Below are 15,123 nucleotides of genomic sequence, written 5' to 3'. Positions count from 1 at the left end.
ATCTAACTCCCCACAGAGGTTCCTCCTGCGAGGCGCCTGCTGAGTTTGCAAGGACACAAAAATGGAAGTGCCTGAGGGGAGAGTTTCTTCCAAAGTTTCTTCCAAAGTTCTTGGCTGTCAAAGAAATGAATATATCAAATGACTCTGAAAGAAATGATGGAGGAGATCAACATTGTAAGCACCTGGGAGATCAGACTGTCCAAGTGATTTGGTTCAAGAGGAGACAGGAGCCAAAGCAGAGACAATTCTGCACTGGAATTGCCAGCATTACGAGCAAGGTTTCAGGAAACTTATCAGGGAAGGTTAACTTGAATGGGCACTAATGAATTGATGACTCAGATCCAGGAACAAGTAAGACTGTAGCAACCAAAGGCAAAGGGAGCTGAGATGTCATGTAACTATAACATCCCCTAGGGACTGGCCCTGGGCTACAGGATGGGATTGGCTGTCCCCTGCCTAGTGAGCAAATGATCAGGTATTTAACTAAAACGTGGACTGTAAATATGCCCAGAATTCTTAACTCATGCACTTGAATCCTTTAGCTCTCTCTCTTATCAAAGACTTTCTTTGGATAAAGGACTAAACTAGATATGGGCAGATCTTTAAAATGCATTAGACTGGGGTTACTTGAACCTTGTGAATTGTAGGTACTCAGAAAATGGCTTATTGATTATAATGTAATAAGGCTCATCTCTGTCATGGGGGGCTATGGCCGTGGTCTTTAAAGAGTGAGCGACAGTGACACATGTTCAGAAAATCCCACAATAGTCCACAGATGGGTTACCTCTCTGCTAGGACAGGGCTTCACCTGCTTATCCCCGAATGCATAAAGGTTGAGTGTTCCCTCAGCCTTAGGAGAGGTAAGACATAGCATTCATCTAAGTTTTGGAATCAGGCTGAAGGGGTCAGATGTGTGTATTAACATATATCTTAAAATGAGGAAAGCAGCCTTTCCCTCATCCTCATTTCCAAAAATATCTTTCTGAGATATCTCTATTGTTTTCCCAGTGCAGTTAGGTCAAAGTTTGCCTTATAAGGAATTTCACAGTTTTGAGAGCTCTCCCTATAGGAAGCTTTTCCTGCTGTTCTGCCTGAGTTGCCTTCTGCTTAATTTTAGTTCATTATGTTTTTAAAGACAGGGAGGGCTTTATAGGGCAAAAGGCCCAGTCATCGTGGGAAGAATGAATCATTTCAAGAATAGCGAGATGGGCGGGAAGGCCAAGGCAGCTGAGGGCAGGAAGTTGGGTGTGGATCACAAGTCTGTCTTTTCTTCTGTTACTCCCACTAGAGGGTGCCCAGCATCCCAGGATAATCACTATTACTAGGAAGTTGAGGTTTGAGGGGAATCTACTCCTAATACAGAAGGGTACCAGCTGACCCAGGTTTCCTGCCTCTTTGTCCTGATCTGAGAAGAGATCTGAGGTGAGGCGGAGGGAGTTGGGGGATAGGGGTTGGATGGGTGGTATCAGATTAAAGACACTAATGCCTCTCAGGCATTGAAGGCAGGAGGCAGGATGAAAGGCAGAAGCAGAAGGGGACGACAGAGGATAAAATGGTTGGATGACATCACCGACTCGATGGACATGAGTTTGAACAAGATCCGGGAGTTGGTGACAGACAGGGAAGCCTGACGTGCTGCAGTCCATGGGGTCGCAAAGAGTCGAACATGACTGAGCAACTGAACTGAAACTGGATGCCTCTCAGGCATTTGAGGAGTCTCTTTCCTTGGAAACCTCTGGGGATATCTTGGGTTCTCTAGAATCTAAGGGTCTTAAAGTCATTGGTTGGGGTGATTATGGACCAGAAAAGTCCTCCTGAGCCCAGGAGAAGCGGTGATATTTCACCTCCAGGGGGTAAAGAATTTGTGATAAGAAATGACCAGGACTGAGGGACTGGTTGCAGACCAGGGATGGAATAAAAATAAAAAATGAGGTGAGATTCTGAAATAGAGTAGGTAACAGGTATGGATGAAGATCATGGAGAGGTGATGGTATTTTGAGGGTCTCAAAACAGCTAGGCCATCAGAATGGTCACAGCATGACTTTAGTTGTGAATGGCTTTGTGAAAAGAAAATGGAACTGGCACTTTGATAGATGTGAGTTCAAATTTCAGCTCAGGCATTCAATAGCCATATGGCTTTGTCAATTTAGGAAAGTTATCCAGCATTTTTTCTCTTTTATTTTTTTATTGAAGTATAATTGAATTACAATATTGTGCAACATCTTCAATCCTTAATTTTCTCATCTTCAAAATGAGGCTAATGATACTAGGACTATTTGAGAATTTAAAAGATATAAAGGCATATAAAGCACTAAATAAATCTAATATTTTCTCTTTTCCTCTTTCCTGTTTGGAAATGATTGGGGGCAAGGAAGGGCTTCCCCGGTGGCTCAGCAATCAAGAATCTGCCTACAAGTTAGGAGCCACAGGAGATGTGGGTTCGACCCCTGGGTCGGGAAGATCCCCTGGAGTAGGGCATGGCAACCCACTCCAGTATTCTTGCCTGGAGAATTCCATGGAGAGAGGAGTCTGGAGGGCTTCGGTCCATAGGGCCACAAAGAGACATGACTGAAGTGACTTAGCACGCACACATGCATAGGGCAAGGAAAGATGCTTCTGTTCCTTTGGTTCTTGTCCTGAGATACAGGATATTAGCACTGCAGCCCTGGGGTCAGAAGATCCTCCCTGGCCTCATACTCTTTGGGCTTTGCAGCCATAATTTAGAAAACAACCTCCAACTAAATTTTTAGAGGTCACCATTTGGTCCTGAGGCCTTCAGTCTTGGAGAATTAAACTTTCTTGTCTGCAAACTCGCAGAGCACCAAAGCCTGGCCTGGAATCCAGGTACAGTGTTCTCTTGTATTAGCATTTAATCCATGTTAATATGATAATGATTCACTATTATTTTCAACACAGTTTTCCAAAATATGGGCCACAGACCACTTGTACCAGCATCAGTTGGTGGGCTTGATAAAAAATGCAGGTCCCTGGCCTCCTGCCAGACCTGTGCAATCAGACTCTCTAAAGTTAAAAGGCAAAAGCTTACAAAGTTAAGCAGTCCCCGGTTACACTTTTACGAAAATGTTATGGAAACATAAGGTCTTAGTCATACAGAATCTCCTTTGTGTAGGAAAACTGGGGCCCTTGGACAGATTTCTGGTTGCTTCAAAAATCATACCTTAGAGGTGTTTCTGACCCTGCTTAGTTACAGGGCCAACTCTGTCCTTAGCCACTTATTCACTTCCCCTGGAACTTTCTAAATGCTGAAAACTTCGCCGTGAAGGTCACAGACCATTTCTGTGGATACCCAATGAGACAGTGTGATTCGGAAAGTTCACTTTGATTCAGTCCTGAGCCACAGTGATAACCTGGTCAGGGCAATGGGGGAGGGGAGGGAGTTCTGGTTCTTGTTTCTGGGGGTGGGGTGGGGGCACCAGAATAAAGGCTGATCACCAGCTGTCACTTCCTTTATGTTGACAGAGCTGTTGCTGCCAGTGTAGCTGTGCTTATACTGAGGTTTGGAGCAAAAATGAGCCCTTCCTCCAAAGCTGTGAACTCTGATCTCTTAGTCTAGAGAGAGATGAGTTGTGGACATTGAACAGACTCCAGGAGCTTCCTCCTGACAACAAGAACTGCATGAGTTGGCTTTTCAGAGGGAACTTGTGACTTTGGATCACTCTGAAGAGACAAACCTTTTTTGGACTTAGAGAAACATCAGTGGCAGCAGCTTCTGCATTAAAGTTCTGACCAGCTCTTATAGCCTTTTGAGAGAGGGTTCTACCTTGACCTCTGGGTGTCCCTGCACTGCAGAAACACAGTGTCTGTTCAGGGCATACTGAAGGGAGCTGTGGGTAAATTTTCCAAGGAGTCACATCAGCTTCGGAGTGCCCAAAATGAGCATAAAAATGCTGCCAGGAAGACAGTCGTTGCTACCTTAAATCTTTTGGGGAACAAAGTAGAAAATGAATATTAGTGAAATAAAACGAGACAGGTCATGGTGGTGCAGCTGATGTCACTGTCCTCAGCACCTAACTGGAGGTCAGGGATGGGGTGACCAGGTGGAGCTGGTTTCAGCCTCTTTCCAAGAGAGGCCGCATCCCTCCCTGAACAGAACACTGGTGGTAAAGGGCTCTCCTCTTTGTAAAAGGATGATGCATCCTTTGCATCCTTCCCAGTCTATTCCTTCCCTTTTTATTTTCCAGGAAACAAGAGGATTCATCTGACTTAACTGGAGATGGCTCCCTTTCCTAATTTTTGTTCCATTCCTGAAGCTTCCGCCCTGCAGGGCTCAGCGTGAGCAGACAGGAACATGGGAAGAGGCTACCACCCAAGAGGTACCGCTTCCCAGAGGCAGAGCAGCCCCTCTGCTGGGCCTGGGCAAAGAAAACTCCCCACCTCTTTCTTGTATTCAGTGGGTTTTTGCTGAACCTGGAAAGGAAGTAAATTCCAAAGGCAGGAAATGACCCAGAGACCATAACAATATGTGAAAAGCCAAGCCGGTACTTCCGTGGCTTTATTTCAAACTATTCTAATCTGTGTCCCAGGAAGCCTAACCCATTACCAGATGGAAATCTGTTTCCAGACGCCTCTGGGCATCTGCCACTCCTGGCTGGTGACATTTGCACGTTTCAAGAAGGCAGACCTGTCCTGATAGCTTCAAACTTCCAGAGAGGGGCAACCCCAGGAGGGTCCTCAGGTCTCTGGCTGGGAGCACCGACCATCTGATGTGCTTCGTCATAGCTGAATTGTTGCTGGCCCCCAGCCTAGAACACTGGCATGCTGAATCTGTTCTTGAAGACTCGCAGGATCTGAAATCAAAAAGCCCGTGGTGCCAGAAAAGGCTGGCTGCCTTGCTGGCTGCCTAATCCCTTCCCACCAGGCTTCCCTAAAGAAACCGATGAGTCAGGAAGGAAGAAAACATATCTGAGGGAGAGGGTTGGGCTGGTCTCTCTCATTGCTTCTGAAAATTCCTCCTGTTCTGCAATGCGGGTGACGTTTGGCGATTGGGTTGTGCTTTTCCTGTGTCTTCCCCTGTCGTCTGTCTCTTCGAGGAACATTTCATTTACCACTCATGAAATCAGCTTGGCAAAAGCAGGAGTCCCTCTGATAGGGAGTTAGTCAGTGTTGTAAAGAAGTTTTCACTTCACTTTTGTCCCTGGGAGCAGGGTAAGAAAAACTTCCCACTTTGACTCCCAAATGGAACCATCGCTTACTTGCTTTGTTCTGGCCCCGGGGGTCTGCTTTTCCTGGGCTTTTAATTTTTACTGAGCACCATCCATCAGTCTTCCCATGGGTTTTAAACACAGTGATGTGGCTTCTGGGATACTTGCTTCAAACAGGTATCCTGCTAATCCCCTCCCCTAGTAATCAGACTCTGATGCTGGGAAAGATAGAAGGTGGGAGGAGAAGAGGACGACAGAGGATGAGATGGTTGGATGGCATCACTGATTCGATGGACATGAGTTTGAGTAAGCTCCGGGGGTTGGTGGTGGACAGAGAAGCCTGGCGTGCTGCAGTCCATGGGGTTGCAAAGATTTGGACACAACCGAGCGACTGAACTGAACTGAACTGAGTAATCAGAGGCTAGCCAGAGTTGGATTGATAATATGCCTAAATCTTTCAGCACTTTTGAAATGTTAAACAGATTAACGTATAAAGAATCCAATATATTTGTTGATGTCTGATTTATAGAAATCTCCAGCAAGAAAAGAAGTGGGGGGTTCAACATCAAGCAGAGGGAATGGAGAGCAGCAGGAAAGGGCATTCCTCTCCTTGTTCTGACATCAGATACCTGTCCTGGAGTCCCAGCGGCTCTGAGCCATCTATCTACAATTGTGTGCTGTTTCTTATGAAAGTGGTTTTAAATAGTATATTCTGATAAGCTTGGATTTATCCTTGGAGAGGGAATGTATTTTCCATTACAAAACAGTAGCTTAATGTCAGAGGTAGTCTGTATCAACTATCTGAAGGTAGTAATGAACAGTAGTTAAGAGAACAGGGGATCTTCCTAGAAAGGAGGGAGGGGGTAGAGAGAGAGAGACAGAGAAAGAAAAAATCTTTTTCATTGTTGCCAGGAAGAGACAGTCTTGTAGGGAATATAAGATATATGAGTCTCTCTCTCTCTCCCCTTTCCTCTGCTGATGGAAAAGGAGCCAGGAAAAGCTAGAAACAGGAGACAGAGGGAGGCCATCCCTTCAACTGTTAAATCCAGCCAAATAGGATAAATAGTTAATATTTATGATGACAACAACTGTGATGTTGAAGAGAACATTTTGACCCAAATGAAAAAACAAAGATTGTTGATTTCAAGCTATGCTTAAGTCCCAGGTATTCCTGTTAGAGCCTCTTATATGATCCAAGGGACAGGAATTTAGGATGAATGAAATAAGTATAATTGGATAGAAAAGTCAGGATTAGATTAAAATGTGATTGAGAATGGTTAAAAAAAATTAGAAGGTACTAAATTCTACCTATTCTTGTACTGCTTTCAGTCTTGAATAGTCTGTTAAAAGATAACATGATGAGTTAAAAACTGTATTTTTTTTTGAGTTATAATTGACACATAACATTATATTGGTTTCAGGTATAACCCTGCTTATTTAACTTATATGCAGAGTACATCATGAGGAATGCTGGGCTGGATGAAGCATAAGCTGGAATCAAGATTGATGGGAGAAATATCAATAACCTCATATATGCAGATTACACCACCCTTATGGCAGAAAGTGAAGAGGAACTAAAGAGCCTCTTGATGAAAGTGAAAGAGGAGAGTGAAAAAGTTGGCTTAAAACTCAACATTCAGAAAACTAAGATCATGGCATCTGGTCCCATCACTTCATGGCAAATAGATGGGGAAACAGTGGAAACAGTGGCTGACTTTATTTTTTGGGGCTCCAAAATCACTGCAGATGGTGACTGCAGCCATGAAATTAAAATATGCTTGCTCCTTGGAAGAAAAGTTATGACCAACTTAGACAGCATATTAAAAAGTAGAGACATTACTATGTCAACAAAGGTCCATCTAATCAAGGCTATGGTTTTTCCAGTAGTCATGAATAGATGTGAGAGTTGGACTATAAAGAAAGCTGATCACCGAAGAATTGATGCTTTTGAACTATGGTGTTGGAGAAGACTCTTGAGAGTCCCTTGGACTGCAAGCAGACCCAATCAGTCCATCCTAAAGGAGATCAGTCCTGGGTGTTCTTTGGAAGGACTGATGTTGAAGCTAAAACTCCAATACTTTGGCCACCTGATGTGAAGAGCTGACTCATTTGAAAAGACCCTGATGCTGGGAAAGATTGAGGGCAGGAAGAGAAGGGGACGACAGAGGATGGATGGTTGGATGGCATCACCGACTTAATGGATATGAGTTTGAGTAAACTCCGGGAGCTGGTGATGGACAGGGAGGCCTGGCATGCTGTGGTTCATGGGGTTGCAAAGAGTCAGACATGACTGAGCGACTGAACTGACTGACTGATATAGTATAATAATTCGATATTTGTACATATTACAAAATGATCACCATATGTCTAGTTAAAGCCATCACCATATATAGCTACAGAAATTCTTTTTTCTCTTCTGATGAACACTTTTTTTGGCCACCCTGCATACTACATGCCATGTGGGATCTTCCAGGACCACATCACACAGCATGCAAGATCCACCAGGGAGCAAACCTGTGTCCCCTGCAGTGGAAATGCAGAGTCCTAATCACAGGGCCGCCAAGGAGTTCCCATGATGAAAACTTTTAAGATCTACTCCCTTAGCAACTTTCAAATATGCAATAAAGTATTATTAACTATAGTTACAACACTATACGTTATATACCCGTGACTTACTTATTTCATAATTGGAAGTTTGTACCTTTTGACCTCCTTCACCCATTTTGTACCCCTCACCACCACCCATCTGTTCTATGTGTCTATTTATGAGCTCAAGGTTAAAACTGCTTTATTATTTAAATGTATAATGGAGCAGAAGATTTTGTTACCCTCTCTGAGACATATATTTGGGATGTCTGGCCACTGGGGACCTTCTCATCCTCTACAGGCTTCACCAGAAACAAAGAACAGAGGAGGAAATCCTCAGCTTCTTGAGTGCTAGCAGTGAAAGGCCAGTGTCCTGACCGTAAATGTTATATTCTGTTTCATCCAGGTTTAGCAGAGGTCGTTGCTAGACATTTAAAATGGATGATTATATTTTACAAATGGGAGAACAGAATAAAAAATTGAAAAAGAATAGAGCCAAGAATTCCAGACTATGTGCTAGGTGCCCAGGACACCACCGCAAACTCGGGGAGGTTCTGTGCTGTGGGTTAAATGTCAAGGGTGATGCTTGACATCTGTTGGCCACCAGGTGAACTACTTGGTCAAGGTTGTTCAGAGTTTCAGCATTAGACTGTGCTGCATCCTTTTAAAGATGAGAGTCATAAGTAAAAATCAGTGTGAACATGAGGTGAATAAGTGGTGGTGTCTAAACAGCTTCCAAGATTTGAGAAGATGTTCAATGCCCAATTGTCATACATATCCTTTTTTATAAATAACTGTGGTTAAGAATAAAATTAAAATATTTTTTCTTTCAATTTATGGGTATTATTTTTTTCAAACGGCTAAGTTGTTGGGACCATCCTATAGGATAAATGAGATTTATGGTGTTTTTTTTTTTTGGCCCAGGATTTCTGTGAAAAAAATTACTGAGACACTAAGATGCCACGAATTGGAAAAGTTTGGGAACCTCAGGATTAGAGCAATACAAATTGTCTCAATGGGCGAAGATGGATTTTAATGACTTAGGCTCAATGGTGAGTATAGAAAAGTTATTCCATTTTTTCCCCCTAGACTATCCAGGGAACTGCTCACAGTAGTTCCCCTGTGGAAACAGGAACATTCTTAATCTGAAGGTTTTTTATTAATGGAACTATTTGGTAGACTATTAAAAGTTTTCTTGTACAATGATTCTCAAACTATCTTTCAATCTGTCATAGACTATATGGTAACTTGTGGTAACTTGGCTGGGCCAGGGAGCCCAGATATTTGGTCAAACATTATTCTAGATGTTTCAGTGAAGGTAATTTTTTAGATGAGATTGACAACTAAATCAGTAGTTGAGTAAAGCAGAATGTCTCTATAATGTGGGTGGGCCTTATCCAATCAGTTGAAGGTCTTAACAGAACAAAGACTGAACTCCCCTGAGCAAGAAGGAATTCTGTATATATAAACACACACACACACACACATACACACACATTCTGTTGGTTCTGTTTCTCTGGAGAACTCTAATACAGATTGATACTTTTAAAAAATGCAATAAAAGTAAACTAGGAAATCAATCATATGCCTAAATATGTAAAAATGTTAAATTGTTATACAACCTTCTAAATGGTTAACTTCAGTTTCCATATTTAGTTTGTCTGATTAATAATAATAGTCTGTTTTGTAAATAAGTTCATTTGTATCATTTTTAGATACCACATATAGTGATATCATGTGAGATTTGTCTTTCTTTGTCTGACTTACTTCACTTAGTATAATAATCTCTAGGTCCGTCTATGTTCTGAAGATGGTGTTATTTTAATCTTTTTTACAGCTGAGTATTAGTCCACTGTACATAAATATACATCTTTATCCATTCATCTGTAGAAGGACATTTAGATTGCTTCCATGTCTTGGCTATTGTAAACAGTGCTGCAATAAACATCAAGGTGCATGTATCTTTTTGAATTATGGTCTTCTCCAGATATATGCCCAGGGGTGGGATTGCTGGATCATATGGTAACTCTATTTTTTGTTTTTAAAGGAAACTTCATATTGTTCTCCATAGTGGCTGTACCAGTTTACATTCCCCCGTGTAGAAAGGTTCCTATTCTGCACACCCTCGTCAACATTTATTATTTGTACTTTTTGATGATGGCCATCCTGACCAGTGTGAAGTTATATTTTATTGTAGTTTTGATTTGCATTTCTCTAGGACATGAGTTTGAGTGAACTCCGGGAGTTGGTGATGGACAGGGAGGCCTGGCGTGCTGTGATTCATGGGGTTGCAAAGAGTCGGACACAACTGAGCGACTGAACTGAACTGAACTGAACTGGATAATAAGCTATGTTGAGTATCTTTTCATGTTCCTGTTAGCCATCTGTTTGTCTTTGGAGAAATGTCTATTTAGGTTTTTTGCCCATTTTTGACTGGGTTGCTTGTTTCTTTGATATTGAGGAGGAGAGGAATAAGGAATTTTGGATTAACAGATATACACTGTACATATCTATATATAAAGCAGATAAATAACAAGGCCCTACTGTATAGCACAGGGAATGATATTTAATATTTTATTATAACCTATAATGAAAAAATAATCTGAAAAAAAATATTCTTATATATGTATATAATAAGGGTTTCTCAGGTGGCTCAGTGGTGAAGAATTTACCTGCTGATTCAGGAGATGCAGAAGATCAGGGTTTAATTCCTGGGTTGGAAAGATTTCCTGGAGGAGGAAATGGCAAACCACGCCAGTATTCTTGCCTGAAAAATTCCATGGACAGAGGAACCTGGCAGGCTACCGTCCATGAGCTCACACTCAGACACAATTTAGCGACTGAGCACACACACATATATAATACATATTATATATATTCTTTTGTATATATTATATATATATATAACTGAATTACTTTGTTGTATACCTGAAACACAACATTGTAAATCAACTATAGTTTAAAAAAAAAGTAAAGGAAAAAAAGGTGGATATTAAAAACTGTACTTTAAATAAGTTGCATTTTATAAATAAAATCTTCATGGAAATAAAAGAAACTGCTGGCAGAAAAGACCCCATGGGTGGGTGACTCAAAGCCCCCCTTTCAAAGAAAAAGAATTTGTGGAATGCACTTTCTGTAGCATTTTTTTAATGCCATTTATGTTATAAACCATGAGCATCCCATCAAAAGATGGGAACTGCTTTTGTTAATTCATATATATATATATATATATATATGACTGTATCACGTTGCTATACAGCTGAAACAAACACAACACTGTAAATAAAATATAGTACAATATAAAATAAAAACAAGTAACAGAACTTTGGGGCTTTACACCGAGTTAGAGTTCCTATCAGAGGGATAACAGCGCCACAGCCGTACTGAATCCTCATGAAGGAGGCACATGAATGACTGGATTACAAGAGTCACAGGAATGAGAGCTGCTCACTTCCCAGAAACTACAGCTCACAGAAAACCAACAAAGGCACGAGATACAGACCATTTACTTATGAATGTGTAAAACTCAAGAAAGTCCACATTATTCCTACAACATGTTGAAAGTAGCATTGATCTCATAAAAACATTAATATTTCCAGGTGTGTGTGTGTGTGTGTGTGTGTGCTTGGTTGCTCAGTCATGACTGAGCAGCCCCATGGACTGTAGCCTGCCTTGGACTACATGGACTGTCCTCTGTCCTTGGAATTTTCCAGGCAAGAATACTGGAGCAGGTTCCCATTTCCTTCTCTGGGGATCTTCCTGACCCAGGCATTGAACCGGCATCTTTTGCATCTCCTGCAATTTTAACATCTCTACAACCGAGTACAATTTTCCCAATGAAGACATTAACACTGGTACCAAACTATTAACTAAACTTCAGAGCTTCAGTTTTACCAGATATATATTTAAATAGTGAAGTCACTACTCTAGGATGTGCAACTTTAGTACATACTGGGTCAGAAAATTTTTGCAGAATGGGTTGAAACTGTTGCTTTGCTTGTAGATCAGCCAGCTGAGAATAGAACAGTTTGACAGCAACTGTGGATTGTTCTATAGAAGAACATATAAAGTACAAACCTCAGTTAAAAACATCGCATATATTGATAGAGCCTATACCACAGTTCCTAAGCTTAACTATCATTACTGCCAGAAATAACAAATACTTTTGTACTTAGAGAGGTTCAGTTCAGTTCAGCTGCTCAGTCATGTCCAACTCTTTGCGACCCCATGAACCTCAGCACGCCAGGCCTCCCTGTCCATCACCAACTCCCAGAGTCCACCCAAACCCATGTCCATTGTGTCGGTGGTGCCATCCAACCTTCTCATCCTCTGTCATCCCCTTCTCCTCCTGCCCTCAATCTTTCCCAGCATCAGGGTCTTTTCAAATGAGTCAGCTCTTCTCATCAGGTGGCCAAAGTATTGGCATTTCAGCTTCAACATCAGTCCCTCCAATGAACACCCAGGACTGATCTTCTTTAGGATGGACTGATTGGGTCTGCTTGCAGTCCAAGGGACTCTCAAGAGTCTTCTCCAACACCACAGTTCAAAAGCATCAATTCTCCTGTGCTCAGCTTTCTTTATAGTCCAACTCTCACATCCATTCATGACCACTGGAAAAACCATAGCCTTGACTAGACGGACCTTAGTTCTCAAAGTAATGTCTCTGCTTTTTAGAGAGGTTAGTCACTTAATAACAAAATACTTGAATGTGAATCTGAAAAATGAAGTCTTTTATGACCTTTCATAGGTAGAACCCACTGTAATGGCTTTTGGAACCTTACTGTGACTTCATAGATGTCTGTCATGGTACCAGTAACAGTCATTATTAATGTAATTTGGGTAGGCACCTGCTAAACTGTGAGGTACTTGTGGGCATGGGTGTGTCTTGCTCACACTGATAGCTCAGTGCCTGGCCTATTGCCTGAAGCATAGCAAGCCTGCAACACATGCTCACTAAAGAAAGGAAGAAACTAATCACACACACAATAATTTCATATCAACATTTTTTCACTTGTTAGAAAAATAGCCTCTGTGTGTGTGTGCTTGGTTGCTCAGTCATGTCCTACTCTCTGCAGCCCCAAGGACTGTAGCCCACCAGGCTCCTCTGTCCATGGAATTTTCTAGGCAAGAATACTGGAGCAGGTTGCCATTTCCTCCTCCGTTCCCACCCAGGGATCAGACCGGTGACTCTTGCATCTCCTGAATTGGCAGAAGGATTCTTTACCGCTATGCCACCTGGGAAGCCCTAACTCAAAATTATTCTAGTGAAAAAGGCAATGCTGCAGGTACATTTAGAAGGAAAAGCTTACAAGGGCCTTGTGTTTGAGAAACAAACTTTGAATGCCAGGTATGATCTACAGACTGAATAAAGAATGGTGCTGACTCACTTATTCCATATGGATTGTTCTGAAGGTAATTTTATCCACCTGAGTAAAACCCGATTTCCACTTAGACTGATGTGTTATTAATAATTATCATAATTATCCAGCATTTCTGCAGCATGTGTTTTAAAGTGTTATGTTCCTCATTCTTAATGAGCTATGCAGACAGAGGTAATGAAAGGTAATCTAGTGTCACATGCAGTTGGTATTCATTACATTGTGATTGACTGATTCAGTACTGAACTCAGTTAGGGATAGGTAGCTGCAAACTTATAGGAAGAAAGCCTCCCTCACTTTTACATGGAGGAAGTGTGGGGAGTGGGGGAGGGTGGGGAGTAAGGGGCTGGGAGAGACTAGAGAGGGAAGGATGTAGGAATTCCTCCCAGATGGGAACGGAGCAGTCTTCTGAATCCCTGACCCACTTCAGCGATACGCAAAGCATTCTGGGATTACAGACGCATAGTGTTTATTTGCCCTGTGAAGGAGTGTCCTTTGGGATCAGAGCTGCTGTTTCTTAGGAACAAACTGTTTAGTGATTGCTTTTGTGGGCTTCCCAAGTGGCTCAGAATCCACCTGCAATGCAGGAGACCTGGCTTCATTCCCTGGGTCCCAATCCCTGAATCGGGAAGATCCCTTGGAAGAGGAAATGGCAACCCACTCCAGTATTCTTGCCTGGAAAATTCCATGGACAGAGGAGCCTGGCAGGCTATAGTCAGACATGACCACATGACTAACATACACATTTTATGAATCTGGGATTAATTGTCAGCATTCTACTTATGCTTACATCATCTGATTATAAAGCTGGGAAAAACAAGGTATCAAGAAAAATTTACAGAATTTCAGAACATAAAAGCTGAATAGTGAGATATTCTCATAGGAGATACTGCAATTATAGTAGGGTGACTAGTGACAAGGAAAGTGTTGATCCTTAGTGTCCCTAGCGGCCAAGGACAGTTGAAATATGTCCTTGAGAAATGGAAAGAAGAGATTTGTCTCCTATTTGTTGGAAACGTCACTTCCTTCTAGAAACCCTGCTCAGTGGCTTGCCCTGGTTCTGTCATTTGAGAGATGAAAAAGGTTTTAACCATGGGAGTTGTAATTAAGGTTGGGTTGTTGGCTTAAAAAAATAATGTATTAGGTCTCTGGTAAGTACTCAGAAATCTTTCATCTCACCATTTTTTTTTAAATTAGCACATGACATTTGTGTACTTTGGTTTCATTAGGCAGTGACCACAAATATTTGTCTGGAACAAAACTTGGAAGAAAGGAAAGTTGAGAAGATAAAAATATAGACCTTTCCTGGCAGTTGAGTTGGCTGGGAGAAATACAGAAAAGCTCAGGGAAATGTGCTGCTATAAACTCAAAAATCTACTTTGTCAGAGGCCTGGCAGCCCAGGTTAGCCTGGGGCCATACATGAATGCCACCAGGGTAGTAAAAGAACCAGCCTGGAACTCTCAGAAAGGTGGCAAAGTAGATTTCTCTTATTTTGGGTAGAAACTCAGATCCAGAAGTCAGAGAGTGTTATGAGAATTAAATGAGATAATGCCTGCCAAGGTGACCAGCACACAGCCTGGCACCTAGCAGATGCTTGGGACAAACTGGGTTTCCTTCCCTACTGTGACTTCATAAGGCCTGGGCATGGCTGTCTGAAAACACTGTCTCAGAGGATAGCTTCCTGCCATGCTGGTATTCTACATTTTAGAAACCATTGGAAAGCTGGACTCATGCAAATTCCAAATTCTTCTGTTCAAGTTGAGAATAGCCATAGGTAGGCTGCAGTCCATGGGTTTGCTAAGGGTCGGACATAACTGAGCGACTTCACTTTCACTTTTCACTTTCATCCATTGGAGAAGGAAATGGCAACCTACTCCAGTGTTCTTACCTGGAGAATCCCAGGGATGGGGAGCTTGGTGGGCTACCGTCTATGGGGTCACACAGAGTCGGACATGACTGAAGTGACTTAGCAGCAGCAGCAGCAGGGATGCAGCTG

At 42.1% G+C, this 15,123-nt stretch overlaps 1 protein-coding gene across 2 annotated transcripts in view; it reads left to right on the top strand.

Annotated features, from left to right (window-relative positions):
- The first annotated feature begins 1,295 nt into the window (after nt 1-1,295).
- TMEM178A (transmembrane protein 178A) overlaps nt 1,296-15,123 on the top strand; it is a 207,284-nt gene continuing 193,456 nt past the window's right edge. For both annotated transcript variants that reach the window (XM_088841527.1, XM_088841526.1), the window contains exons 1-3: nt 1,296-1,422; nt 4,203-4,334; nt 8,673-8,800. The gene's annotated coding sequence lies outside the window, so the exon portion shown is untranslated. The remainder of the gene's footprint in view (nt 1,423-4,202; nt 4,335-8,672; nt 8,801-15,123) is intronic.

The sequence above is a fragment of the Moschus berezovskii genome, chromosome 11 (assembly GCF_049115385.1).
Source record: "Moschus berezovskii isolate FMDL1 chromosome 11, NW_MosBer_1.0, whole genome shotgun sequence".
NCBI lineage: Eukaryota > Metazoa > Chordata > Mammalia > Artiodactyla > Moschidae > Moschus > Moschus berezovskii.
This window is presented reverse-complemented; position numbering and strand designations above follow the sequence as displayed.